Below are 13,036 nucleotides of genomic sequence, written 5' to 3' on the forward strand. Positions count from 1 at the left end.
CAGGTGCCGCTCCTCTTGCCCTTTGTGTTCGTCATTTTGGTTAATTACTGGAAGATGGCGATTCCATAAATGACTATTTTTATTCTGAAAAATGTTCCATGCTACAGACATTAGAAACGGAAAGTTAACTATAGGCAGGAGTTAGATAGGGCTTCCCAGAGGAAGAGGAACCTTCAAATAAGGGTGGGATTTATGTAGTAATGTTAGAGAAGGGAAAGTGTTCCAGGCAAAGAGAATGGCACAAGCAGAGACCCTAAGATTTTTCCCTCCCTCCTTTATTAATCCATTCATCGATCAATTAGTAAGCACTCAGATCACATGACGATCAGTAACCAGTAACTGCAAAGAGGAGCTGAAAGATGAAATCAAGTTCCTAATGACTTAAAAAGAACTTCAATCTTCTAACATAATACCTGATTTGTCATCAGCTTTAGCTATTTATTAGAATAAAGAGGCTTACGCTACTTTCCCCGTGTGTGTTCTTTTTTAAATCGCTTTCTCTCCAGTTCAGCATATTCTCACATCTTACATGAGACTGTTTTCCACTTGCTGCTCCCATCATCCACAGCCATCAGCAGCATTAGCAGTTCATTGGGAGCAGCTTCCAAAAACCCAGAAAAGGCTGAGGGTTGATGAGCTGTAAACAGAGTCACACATGGAGGTAGGCCAGAGGGTGATCTTGGTTTGGAGCAACCAAATATCATTGTCATCTGGCAATTGGAACACACTGCGGGAGAAAACAAAGGTAGTGACCTGTCAGCTCCGAGCATCTGAAGCTGGCTGTAGATAAATAGAATCATATCTCCCTTCTTGTCCCAAGCCCTAAACAGCTTCAGGTTTATATCCATTCTAAATGCAAGGCCAGCTCCAGAGAATGTTGTGAAATGGTTCTTTGTCTTCAATGCCCTATTACCCTGTTCTTTGCTCTTCCTTTAGAGACTCTCCATTCAATTGTCTGTTCCTAAGTGAGTAAATCTTCTCTCTCTCTATGTGAAGGGAGCTGATCATTGCTAGAGAAAATCATGCAACTGGGCAGGTTGGTTTTTGCTATAGACTGAATGTTTGCGTCCTCCCAAAATTGACATACTAAAATCCTAATCCGCACAGTGATGGTATTAAAAAGTAGGCCTTAGGATCAGCAGATGGTGTAGCTGTCACATTGCTGTACTCCCCTGGAGCCTATCATGGTTTAAGTTCTTGACCTAGTGACTTGAAACTGATCCCAGGCACGTGTGCATGTGTGCCCAAGATCCCAGGAAGAGAATGAAGGAGAAGGGATTTCAGCATGACCATTCTCCCTCAGCTGGGGATGGGGAGGATTCTCACTTTGCCTCTTATTGTGTCTGTCTCTCTCTCCAACTAACACATGTGCCCTCAGGCAAAAATCTGTCTTTAAATAAATAAATACATAAATAAATAAATAAATAAAATGTAAAGGAGGTAATTAGGTCATGGAAATTAGTGCCCTTATAAAAGATACCCTGGAGACCTTTCTGCCCCTACCATCACATGAGGTCATAGTGAGAAGATGGGCATGAACTAGGAAATGGGCCCTCATCAGACTCCAGATCTACTGACACCTGATTTTGCACTTCCAGTATTCAGACTGTTAAATATTAGTTTCTTAAGCACTCAGTCTAAGGCAGTTTTGTTTAAGCAAGCTGAGTGAACTAAGTTTCCCTGTCTTCATTATAACCTTCTGCTCCCACAGCAAAATAGAAGTCATCTCTCTTCCCATCATCCATTTAAACCTACCTGCATACACGTGTGTCATCTCCTTTCCTACCATTTCAATATAATGTTGTAGCTAAGAGTATGGCCTTAGGCTATCATTGATCGAAGTCCAGTTCTATCATTTATAATCTGGTCTTTGGCAGGTTTTTTACCTGGAGCCTTAGTTTCCTCAAGAGTAAAATGGAGTTAATTTTAGACCCCACCTTATGCAGTTGTCCGCTGATAAAAGAAAGTCAATGACCACTAACGATCAGTAAGGAATCTCTGAGTCGATTTACTTGCCAGGCAAGGGCACATGCTCCAGTGAGGAAGTCCACTAATAGGGAAAGTTTAGTGGAGTTAAATAAATAAATAAACAAACAAGTAAAGATATGATTATGTTAATCAAGATGGAAAGTTTACATTCTAGACTGGAAAGAATAAGCTCATAATTCTGTCATTCCTCATATTTCACCAGGCAGGGAAGACTCTTTAGTTAGATTCAGTGAGGGTCTATGGTACAGATTCACTGATAATTTTCAATTATTTTTGAACCAGCTATGGTGATGCACAGCATTTAGTTCTGGTAGTTCCGGTACTTCCTAAGCAAGTGCTATTGAAAATGGCAATGCGCTTTTATTCAGAGAATCACATTATGTAATCCACATAAAGCATTTAGAATACTGCCTATTCACCAGATGGTGAATCCAGAAGAAATGTTAACCTTTATGCTTATTACTAAAATGTTTTTCACCACTTTTAGAACACTGTTTAGAACTTTTATTCAACAGTCCTCTTAATTATGATGCTTATGGCTTATTCTAGGTAATAGATACTTGTCAGTTCAGTATACAATTTTCTCTACTTTTTTTTTTTCTACTAACATCCCCTCTATTGTTCACTTGCTATCTTTCTCTATCCTCTTCTCTTTTTTTTTTATAGTTTATTACTTTTTTACATGTGAAAATTTTTTTACAGTAGGAAAAAAATGTTTAATTCCACCTTCTTTTCTTTTATGATCCTCTCTTCCTTGTCACTTTCTAGTTTAGCCTATAGATTTATGAATGACCGAGGAGAATGAGAAGGTTGTGAATTCCTTCACAAGGATTTTGTTAGGGGGATACAAATAGGTGAAATATGAATTAGAATGTTCTCAATCTACTTTGCACAAAGCTATGTCTCACCATCTTGAAATACAAAGATGAACATAAGTAACTCTTCACATTTATCTCTTTTGTGTTAGGCAGCTTCCAAGATGGCTACCAGTAATCCACACTTCCTGGTGTTCAGCCTTGTATTATCCCCTCCCCTGGAGTATGGGCTGGATCTAGTGAATTGCTTCTAATAATAGAATACTGAAAATGTGATGGGATGTCACTTCTGAGATTAAGTTAGAAACCATTGTAACTTCTTTCTCGCTGGTTCTCTCTCTCTCTCTGGTTCTCTCGTTCTCCTCACTTGCTCGCTGTAATGAAGCAAGTGTTCGTGTTCTGAGCTGCCCTATGGAGAGGCCCACAAAGCAATGAACTATGGTAAACTGCCTGCCAACAACCACATTTGATTTCAGGTGAGCCTGGAGATACTGTGGCTCTGCTGACATCTGGATGGTAGCCTCAGGGCAGAGCATAAACCAGAGGATCCAGATAAGCCACACCAGATTTCTGACTCACAGAAACTGTGAGATAGTAGACACTGTTTTAATCTGCTATATTTTAATTTTTTAATGTATCAATAAACACCAATACAAGGGGTCTTCAAAAAGTTCTCAGAAAATGCATTTTTTTAAAAAAAATTTGGATTTCAAATTTTGGGGGACCCAAATAAACTCATACTTTAATCCCAAGTCTTAATGAACTTTCTGAAGTTCCCTTCTGTAGCTATCTCTTGGTATCAGTGTTCACTGGAGAATGTCTATTAGTGTGAAGGTTTGCTATGGACTCAAAGCTCGATAAGCCTTTCCAGAAATCAACTCACACACAAGTTTTTCAGGAGCACTTGACTGCACAAAGCATATTTCTGATGGCATAAATAGGAATTACATTTACCATCTAGAATCCTCTTATAAATTTAAAAACTAAGAGTATTTTTCTTAATAGTCTTCTTGTTTATTTTTCTTCTGATCAGTTTTTTATTCTCCAAGTCTTCTTCATGAAATTAGTTTGTTATAAAAAAAAATAAAAAAACATCAAGAGAAAGTCATCAGCGGGACCAGCAGTTGGCGTAATGGCTGTCAATGGACTCCCACGTAGTCGATCACGGTTCGAGTTCTGGACCCAGTGGCTTAAACTCATGCTGGGCGTGAGTGCATGCGTGTCCAAGATACCGAGAGGAAGATGGAGGAGAAGGGATTGCAGTGTGGCCATCCCTCCCAGGGGGCTGATTTCTCACTTTCTGTCTCTCTCTGTCTCTGTCTTTCTGGTGAGCGCATGCACCTTATAGCAAAACCCTCTCAAAAAAAAAAAAAAGAAAGAAAGAAAGAAAGAGAGAGAGAAAATCATCAACTACCTTTGATCACAATTATTTTTAAATGGTTTTTAAAAAGTTATCCATTCCAAAAAGAAACACTGAGAAAAATAATATTCTGGGTTGATGTCTATTTTCCAGCAGAACTGTGATGAAGTCTGCTTTTCTTTTTTTTCCCTTTTTTTCTTTTTCTAAGTGTTTGCCTTAAGGCATGTGTACTCACTGGAGTACACAGAGAGAGGGAAAGTGAGAAGTAACCCACTAGGGGGAATGGCCATGCTGCAATCCCTTCTCCTCCATTCTCCTCTCAGGGTTTGACACACACACACACACACACACACACACACACACACACAGCTGGCATGAATTTGAAGTTGCTAGGTACAGGACTCAAACCGTGGTTGGCCATGTGGGAATCTAGAGACTTAACCACCATGCCACCTGCTGTCCTCTGAAGTCTTCATTACCTGGGACAGTCCCAATTTCAAATCTTCTGCTTAATTTTCACCTAGGCCAATTTGTTTTCACCAAATCACATGTCCTAATTTGGTTTGGAAATTATGGATCTCAATAATCTTAAATTGCTCTTGAAATTGACTTGACTTGTATCATTGATAGGCATGATAAAAGAAGACTTAGAAAAGTTCTAGGAACATTAGAATTGAAGTATCTTTATTTTGGTGCAAAAAGTTTTGAAATCCATTCATAGTTTTTTAATAATATGCATTTTCTATTAATATTTTGAAACACCTTTTCATATATCAACTCACCTACTAACTATTGTATTTGCTGAGCATGTGTGCCCCAAATTAGGATAAAATGAAAGAGAAGAAATTGTGGTGTGACCATACCCACTGGAGTGGGGGTGCTTTCTCCCTCTCCCATACTCTCTCTGTCTCTATCTCTGATGAGCACACTCTGACAAGATTTAAAAGAGAAAAATAACTTGCAACCCTTCAGTGTCTGATTTAATAGTCTCTGTCAGTACTCCAGTGAGATTTCCAGTTCTGGAATGCAGTAAATGAGCTCTTCAGCACTCTGTAGGAATGGATGTTAAGCTAGTTCCACAGGGACCAGCAGATGCCGTAATGGCCCTGTCACTGGGCTCCCACGTAGTTGGAGTCCCGAGTCCCAGACCCAGTGGCTTAAAACTAATGCTAGGCGGGTGTGCATGTGTGCCCAAAATCCTGAGAGAAGAATGGAGAAGGGATTGTGGTGTGGCTATCCTGCTGGGGGGTTATTTCTTGCTTTCTGTCTCTCTGGCAAGCGCATGCACCCTATAATAAAAATATCTGGGGGAAAAAAAAAGGAAGGGGAGAGAGAGAAAGAAGAAAAAGTTACACAAAGGAATAGACTATTTTGCACTTTGGGGGAAGACTGAACAAATACCTATGAGGGCCCAGAGGAATCAGTAAAATGGCTGACTAACATAGGAGATAATCCAGTAACAAAAAAGAGAGGGATCCTTGGGAACCAAAGAAATCCAAGGAGACTTCAAGGAAGAGGAGAATTTCATATGGAACAGAGGAAAAAATCCGTGTAAAGTCAAGGAACAAGGCTGAGTACAAAGTAGCTCTTTGGAGGTAGGAAGAAACACAAAGCAGGACATGGTGGGATGGCGGACTGATTAAGAGAGCACACAGTGAGTTCAACTGCAAAAGCCAGGCTGAATATGAAGAATGTCCACAGTCCAGTGCTGTGTGGCAGATAGTTATAATAATTGCTCACTCACTTTATGCCTATTACATGCTAAGCACTATGTTAACAGCTTTGTATGTGTCATCTAACTTACTCTTTTTTAAAAACAATTATGTATTTAATTTTTTTAACTTTATTTATTTTAATTTGACCAGAGAGGGACAGAGTGAGAGAGAGAGAAAGAAAGTGAGAAAGTAAGCCGCCAGGTCTGGGACTCAAATCACAGTTGGCCATGTGAGAGTCCAGCGCCCTTAACCACCATGCCACCTGCTGGCCCCAAAAAGAATTCTGTATTTAATTCATTCATTAATTTGTTTGTTTATTTTAATTTGCTATAGGGCATGTGTGCTCATCAGAGAGCATGAGAGAGAGTGAGAAAGCAAGCCACTAGGTCTGGGGCTTGAAGAGCAATCGGCCATGTGGGAGTCCAGCGCTCTAACCACCATGTTACGTGCTGACCCCAAACTTACACTTTATAAATAAGATTCTTATTATGTGGACATAAAATATTATATTGTTTGCAGACAGCAATGCTGAGGACTCACGAGAGGTAAATAATTCAACCAAAGTCACAAGCTAACAGGGAGCACAACCAAGATCCAAACCTAGGACTGAGAAACACCAAGCCCAGGCTCCTTGCCCTGACAAAACCTTGATGTTAGGTACAGAATACAGTCTGTTTGGATGTGCTGTCATGAAGAACAGAAAAAACATGCTGAAACTGTTCTGTCAACCCTTCATTAGCACCAGAATTCACCTGAGTACTCCTACTGCTGGTTAATGTGTATGGATCAAATGCAGGAAGGCTCGCTGCTGTGAAAGGCACACGCCTGCCAGTTCTGACCATTCTACCAACCAGTAGTAACAATGCCTTTGGCACTCTGGTTCTTCTGTATTGTCTCTCTCTTATATTTGAATTACTAGAGGACACTTGTGCCTGCCAGAGAGAAACAGAGAGAGAGAGAGAGAGAACGCGAGAGCGCGTCCCCCCACCCCGTAGGGTGTGTTCATGGTGCAATTCTTTCTTCATGCTTCCATCCTGCTGGGATTTGGGGGACACGTGCATGCACATGCTGGGCGTGTTTTTCAAGTCACCAGGGCTGGGATTTGAACTGTGTGGTTAGCCATGTGAGATCCAGCTCCCTTAACCACTGGGTCATGGGGCTTGTCCCCTTTGTGTGGTCTTTAAGGTCACTTCCACCTGTAAAATCTGTGTGCTGTATGTGTTTTGCGTGCAAACAGCTTACTTCTAATGATGACATCAAAAATACTCTAACACAATGGTGGGCCGTATTGACTTCAAACACGTATTGTAGCTCTGGCTTTGTGATCCTATGACCTACTACACATGTCTTTGTTCCCCTCCGATGTAGCAACAAATGTAAGTAGATAGATAAATCTAAGAATTATGTCTCACCCGTTATTACTTAATACTGTGCTGCTTACTGTGAGCCCAAGAAGTGCAAAGCCTCAGGGAAAACAGAAAACAAGAGCTCTAACTTGTTTTGCAAAGAAGATGAGTTACAAAAGACGTATAAATGTTTATGAGGCTAGGAGGAGGCTTGTCCTAATTCAACTCCCAACCCTCACTTGTCAGTGTTCAAAACATTTCTGCAGAGAAAAAAAAAAATCTCTCTCAGTCTCTCATATTCTTTTATTCCAAAGAAAACAAAATATTTACACAGCTTGTCTACTATATTTTCACTAATTGGATGTATTATATTTGCACACTAGGTTATTGCTTGTTTTGTTTTGTTTTTCTCTAATTGGCTTTCGGATCTCAGGTTCACACGACCATCTCAGAAACAGCTCCCAAATGACAGCGTTATGTTTAACCTATTGCTGTGATAAAATAAACTGCTTTCCTCCTGACTTTAAGTGGAAATTTCTTTTTATTGTTCTTATCTACCATAGTTACTCCTGGGATGTTATTCGTCATAAAAGCTCTTTCTTGCTACACACGATAGAAACATGAAGCGTTTTTAATCTAGAGAGACAGAATGTTCTAGAGTACACGTAGCTGGGTGACAGACAGCTAGGTCTTCCCACATGCCCATAATCATAGTATCAGAATCTGGAATGGGCCTACATTGTATTATTTTCTAAAATTTCAGATCCCACGTACTGTATTCTTCTATCCTGAATTTGAAATCTCACTAGAATACTGAAGGAAGCTATTAAGTCAGACACTGAAAGGTTGAAAGTGTTTTTTGTTTTGTTTTGTTTTGTTTTAAATCTTGCCAGAGTCTGCTCACAAGAGATGGAGACAGAAAGAAAGAGAAAGAGAGTGGGAAAGGGAGAAAGCATTTCCCCCGCCTTGCAGTGGGGCGTGGTCACACCACAATTTCTTCTCTTTCGTTTCTCCATTTTGTCTGGATTTGGGACACACACGCTCAGCGTGTTTTTCAAGTCACCAGGTCTGAGATTCGATCCAGGCTCCAAGCCATATGGGATCTGACTCCCTTAATCATTGGGCCATAGGACTGTTTGGGTGGGAGGTTTTACCTTATTTGCAATCTAACAAATGAGCCTGCTGCATGCAGTTTTCTTCCTTTATTTACAATAGAGCACATGTATGCATGCGTGCGTGACTGAGCGGGGGGAAGAGAGAATGAGAGCGAGGAGCACCCTCCACGGGGTCCTGCCACTCTGCCCTCCCCCTTCTCTAGTCCTCCAGCCCATTGGATCTTGGGTACCTGCACTTCTGTCCAGCGGGACCCAGGCTCACCTAGGATTTGAACCTCAGTCACCACGCAGGGTCTGGCTTCTCCTGAGCAGCACACCACCATGCACCATGGAGCCAGCCCAGCAAGCAGTTTTACATATACATCCTGACAGAACCTAAGCGCCCCCATCAGAGACAATGACTGTTTATTAATCACAACGAAGTCAGCAGCCAGAGCAGCATCTTGTGTCAGCTCCCAAAGCCTCAGTCCCCACAGGGTGACACAGTGAGGACTAGATGTTACCTGGGCAGGTACTGAGAATTGTTATAGGGGAAGAAGCCCAAAATTAGGAAAAACTGATTTAGGGCTGCTGGTAACCCCCTGCCAACATTCCCCTCTAGAGAGGGAAGACTTGTCTTTACTCTGGAATGTAAGTGAATCTCTCTAGGCAGAAAGAACTTCACTATCCTGCACTGTCTCTGGGGAAAGAGACATGATCTGTTCTTCCAAGGCCATTTGCTCCTCAAACATCCTTGAACAGATAGACTGGAATGTGTAGGAATGCCATAGCAAACTGCCTTCCACCACAGACCAAATTAGGGACAGAAACAAGCAAGAGGTTCCAGAAAGCCATTTACCAAAAACAAAAACCAGAAAGTCTCAGCCCTCCCTCCCAGACCAGCCCACACCTGACACTCTGCATTCCAGTCCCTGCTTTCAGTTCCCAACACCACCTGAGACAAATCCCAGAAGCTGGTGGATTATCAACTGATAGCTAGAAAAGGCCTAACCAGGAAAGGGGGGAACATTCTAACTGCAAAAGCAATAGAGCAATAATTAAATAACACTTTGCAAATGGTCCTCAAGAGGAAATGATTTGGAAGAAAACCCGAAGGCGGTTCTGACTCTTTGCTTCCTTACAGGATACAGGTAGTCTTAGACACAGCAGAGAAGAAGCACGCTAAGGTGCTGCTTCATTTAGATCGTGTCCCTGGAATCTGGAGGTTGCTCAGACTCCTCAGTTAAGCTAAAGGAGAAATGATGTTATCCAAGTGAATCTGAAGTGGAGAGAGCTTCTCCTGTAACGTCCATGGTCACAGACCATACAGCCGGGCTCCTTATCATGTTGGCAGGCCATCCTGCTGGGACAGGCTCGCACCAACCGCCACTAGGATTATGGTTAATTAAGATGCTTCATTCGTAGATTTCCATTTCTCAATTTGAAAGGACTGGTCTAAAATCCGGATAGGTTATAGCTGTTGACCCAGGACCCAGGATGCCTGCCAGTCAAAGAACTACTCCTGAACACTGAGGTGCTCCCTTGGCAAGAATACTTTTGAAAGTGGGTTATGCTCTCGGCAACAATCACCAAGTATCCCTAAGAATTGAAAGCATGTTGTCTGGGAAAGAGGGATTACTGCTATTTCCCAGTTGATGGTCTCCTGACATTCTCTAGCTGGGCAGGCAAACAGCCAAGACGCGGTCTCCTTGGACTTTCATTTGCTGAGAAAAATGACTTTTCAGACTCTCTGTGATATTTTGGGAACATTAAACTGAGTGAAATTTGGGGTCATCTAACAGGTTAATGATCCAAATCAGTAACTGGCTACGCTAATCTTCCCTCCCACAAGGACAATGTCAGCCATCTGACTTCTAAAAATGAGGGCGCTAGGAAAGAGCAGTAGAGGTAGAAGAAAGTAAGGGTAGCTTACACGTTCCTAAACTAAAGTTCATGTTCTGACTAAGAGGAAGACATAAGTGGGGATCTTCTCTCTGAATACAAGTTATATATGCATTTGTAATATGGAACGTGTCTGATTATACATGTGACTATTTCTTTGCTTTTTGAATTCTAGATACTATCAATTAAGTTTTAAATTGCTAAGTTTATTATCTACCTCTCTGGTAGCTAGTTAGCTACTTTAGCTAAATTATGCTTTACATACTATGATTGAATTAAGTTGTCTCTATGGGTCAGTCAGTGGCATGGTGGTTAAGGTGGACGGATCCCACATAGCCAACTGCTGTTTGAGTCCTTGACCCGGTGACTTGAAAAACATACTCAGGAGGGTCCAGCAGATGGTGTAATGGTTACGTCTCTGGACTCCCACGTAGTGGACTGCAGTACGAGTCCCAGATTCAGTGGCTTAAAACTCATGCCAAGTACATGTGCATGTTTGCCCAAAATCTCCAAGAGGAGAATGAAGGAGAACTGATGGCAGTATAACGATCCCCTGGGGGATTATTTCTCACTTTCTGTCTCTCTGTCTCTCTGATGAGTGCATGCACCCTAGAGCAAAAATCTCTCTCTAAAAAAAAAAGAAAAACATATTCAGAGGATCAGCAGATACACACACACACATGTATATGTACACACATATTTATGTATGTATATATGTGTGTGTATACATGCATGTGTAAATATGTATATGTGTATGTATACATATCTATGGAGAGAGAGAGGAGTATCTCTGCACAAGCTCTGTTAATGGCTTCATTTGTGTATTATCTTTGCTCCATGAGAAACTATATTCACAAACCTCTCATGCTACTCTTTTTTAAAAAAAACTTATTTTCTTCCTTTTTTTTTTTTTAATGCCAGGGGGTGCATACATATGCCACGAAGAGCATGAAAACATCTTTCAACAAGTTCTGCTCATTCCACAACCCTTTTTTCCTTCATTAGGAGCCTTGAGGTGACCCTCAAGCCTCTAACTCTTAAAGAATATATACTTAAGCACTATATGGTTCAAGTTTAGCTTTCTCATAGGTGTTGTTTAATCCTTGAAATCTGGAATGAAGTTAAAAGTGCTAGAAACAGTGCTGCTTAGTCCTTATCACTCTCTACTTTCTGTGTGTTCAAGCCATTAACTCTTAAATATTAATGAACTAGAGATAAGGATTTTATGGCCCAGCCGTGGTGGCACATGGACTAGAGAGCTACTCCTCAATGCTGGAGCCATATCCTGACATGCTGACTGGCTAGAAGGCAAGTGGGCAGGAGTCATGGCATGGGGACACCCTGTCAGGGGTCCCTTCTATCTCTCTCACATTAAAAAAAGACACTTAAAAAATACAATAAAATGAGGTTTTTTAAGACAAGCTTTGGTGACCATCTCAGGCAGACAAACCCAGAGCAGCCCTAGGCAGCTCAATCAAACACAAAAAGACACCATGAATGAGAGGCCATTTTATTCCGGAAAATAAGTTTCCTGTTAGTGGAGACTTATTTCCTGGAGTAAAATGGCCTCTCACTCATGTTCTTTAACAGGTATCACTGAATATTACAAGAGGAGGAAATCCTGCCTTTCATAAATAAAATAGAATCCAGAACCTTCAGAGCTTATAGCTGGGAAGTAAAAATCTAGACAGGAAATGTCCTTGAGAAAGTGACTTGTTTTAGTCCTACCGTATGGGAGATGAAATCCTAATGACACTCACTCTTACATGATCTTGTCCCCAGAGTGTCAGTGAAACTTGAAAATATGAAGAACATTTATCTTGTGATTAGTTTACAGTGCATGGCTCAGTTGAATTTATTTTTCAATAGTAGTTTTTAAAAATAGCATAAAACTTACCAGCTTAACTATTTTGAAATGTGCAGTTCAGTAGAATTAAGTATATACAAATTGCCGTGCCACTGATTTTTGGAACTTTTTCATCTTGCAAAATTAGTGCTTAACTCCTCCTTCTCCCACCTCACTACGTACATCCACCAACTACTTTCTGTTTCTATGAATTTGGCTACTTTCAATACTTCATATAAGTGGAACCCGGAAGGTATGGTGACTCAACAAAATTAGGGCTGCTGAGAGAAAAACTCATCTACTGCCAACTTTCACCTCAGCAGGGAGGGAGCCCACGGAATACCCTGATCTCTTTTTCTTCCCATTCTCCAATCTTCTACTGGTGACTCCTGTTAGGGTGGCAGAATCCATCCAAAAGCCAGAAGGCAAGGGAGCCGGGCTGATGAAGTCCACAGAAGTTATCCTCTTAGGTACTACAGCAAGCTGGAGAAAAGTGTAGATCGAGTCCTTCCAGGGCAAAAGACAGAAAATATCCAGCATTGCCCACTCCAGTTACTTCACGGCATCTATGTTAGTCTCTGTCTAGATGAAAAACTTGGATCCCTAACACAGGGAACATACATTTCATCAGCTACCATATCATCGTAGTGTAATGTCATTCATTCATATTCCAAAAACATTAAACTTACGCCAGTGTATTGCTTTTCATTTTAAATAGCAGAGCTGGGCCTAGGGGCAGTGGTGGCTCCATGGCACGTCACTGATACACTACTCAAGAGAAACCAGTTTCCACTTGGTGACCAGAGTTCAGATCCCTTCTCTGGTCAACCTGAAATGTATCCGACTGCTCACAAGTACCTAAAATCTGATGGCTTAGATGAAGGGGATCCGGGCATGTCCAGACCCTATGGAGGGAGCTTCTCTCTCTCTCTTTCTCTCTCTTTCTCTCTCTCTCCCCCTCTCTCTCTC

At 41.3% G+C, this 13,036-nt stretch overlaps 1 pseudogene; it reads left to right on the top strand.

Moving 5' to 3' along the window:
* Positions 1-12,274: 12,274 nt before the first annotated feature.
* LOC102480251 (cytoskeleton-associated protein 2-like) overlaps positions 12,275-13,036 on the top strand; it is a 6,755-nt pseudogene continuing 5,993 nt past the window's right edge.

This window comes from Tupaia chinensis, unplaced genomic scaffold (genome assembly GCF_000334495.1).
Source record: "Tupaia chinensis unplaced genomic scaffold, TupChi_1.0 Scaffold144010_1, whole genome shotgun sequence".
Taxonomy (NCBI): Eukaryota; Metazoa; Chordata; class Mammalia; order Scandentia; family Tupaiidae; genus Tupaia; species Tupaia belangeri.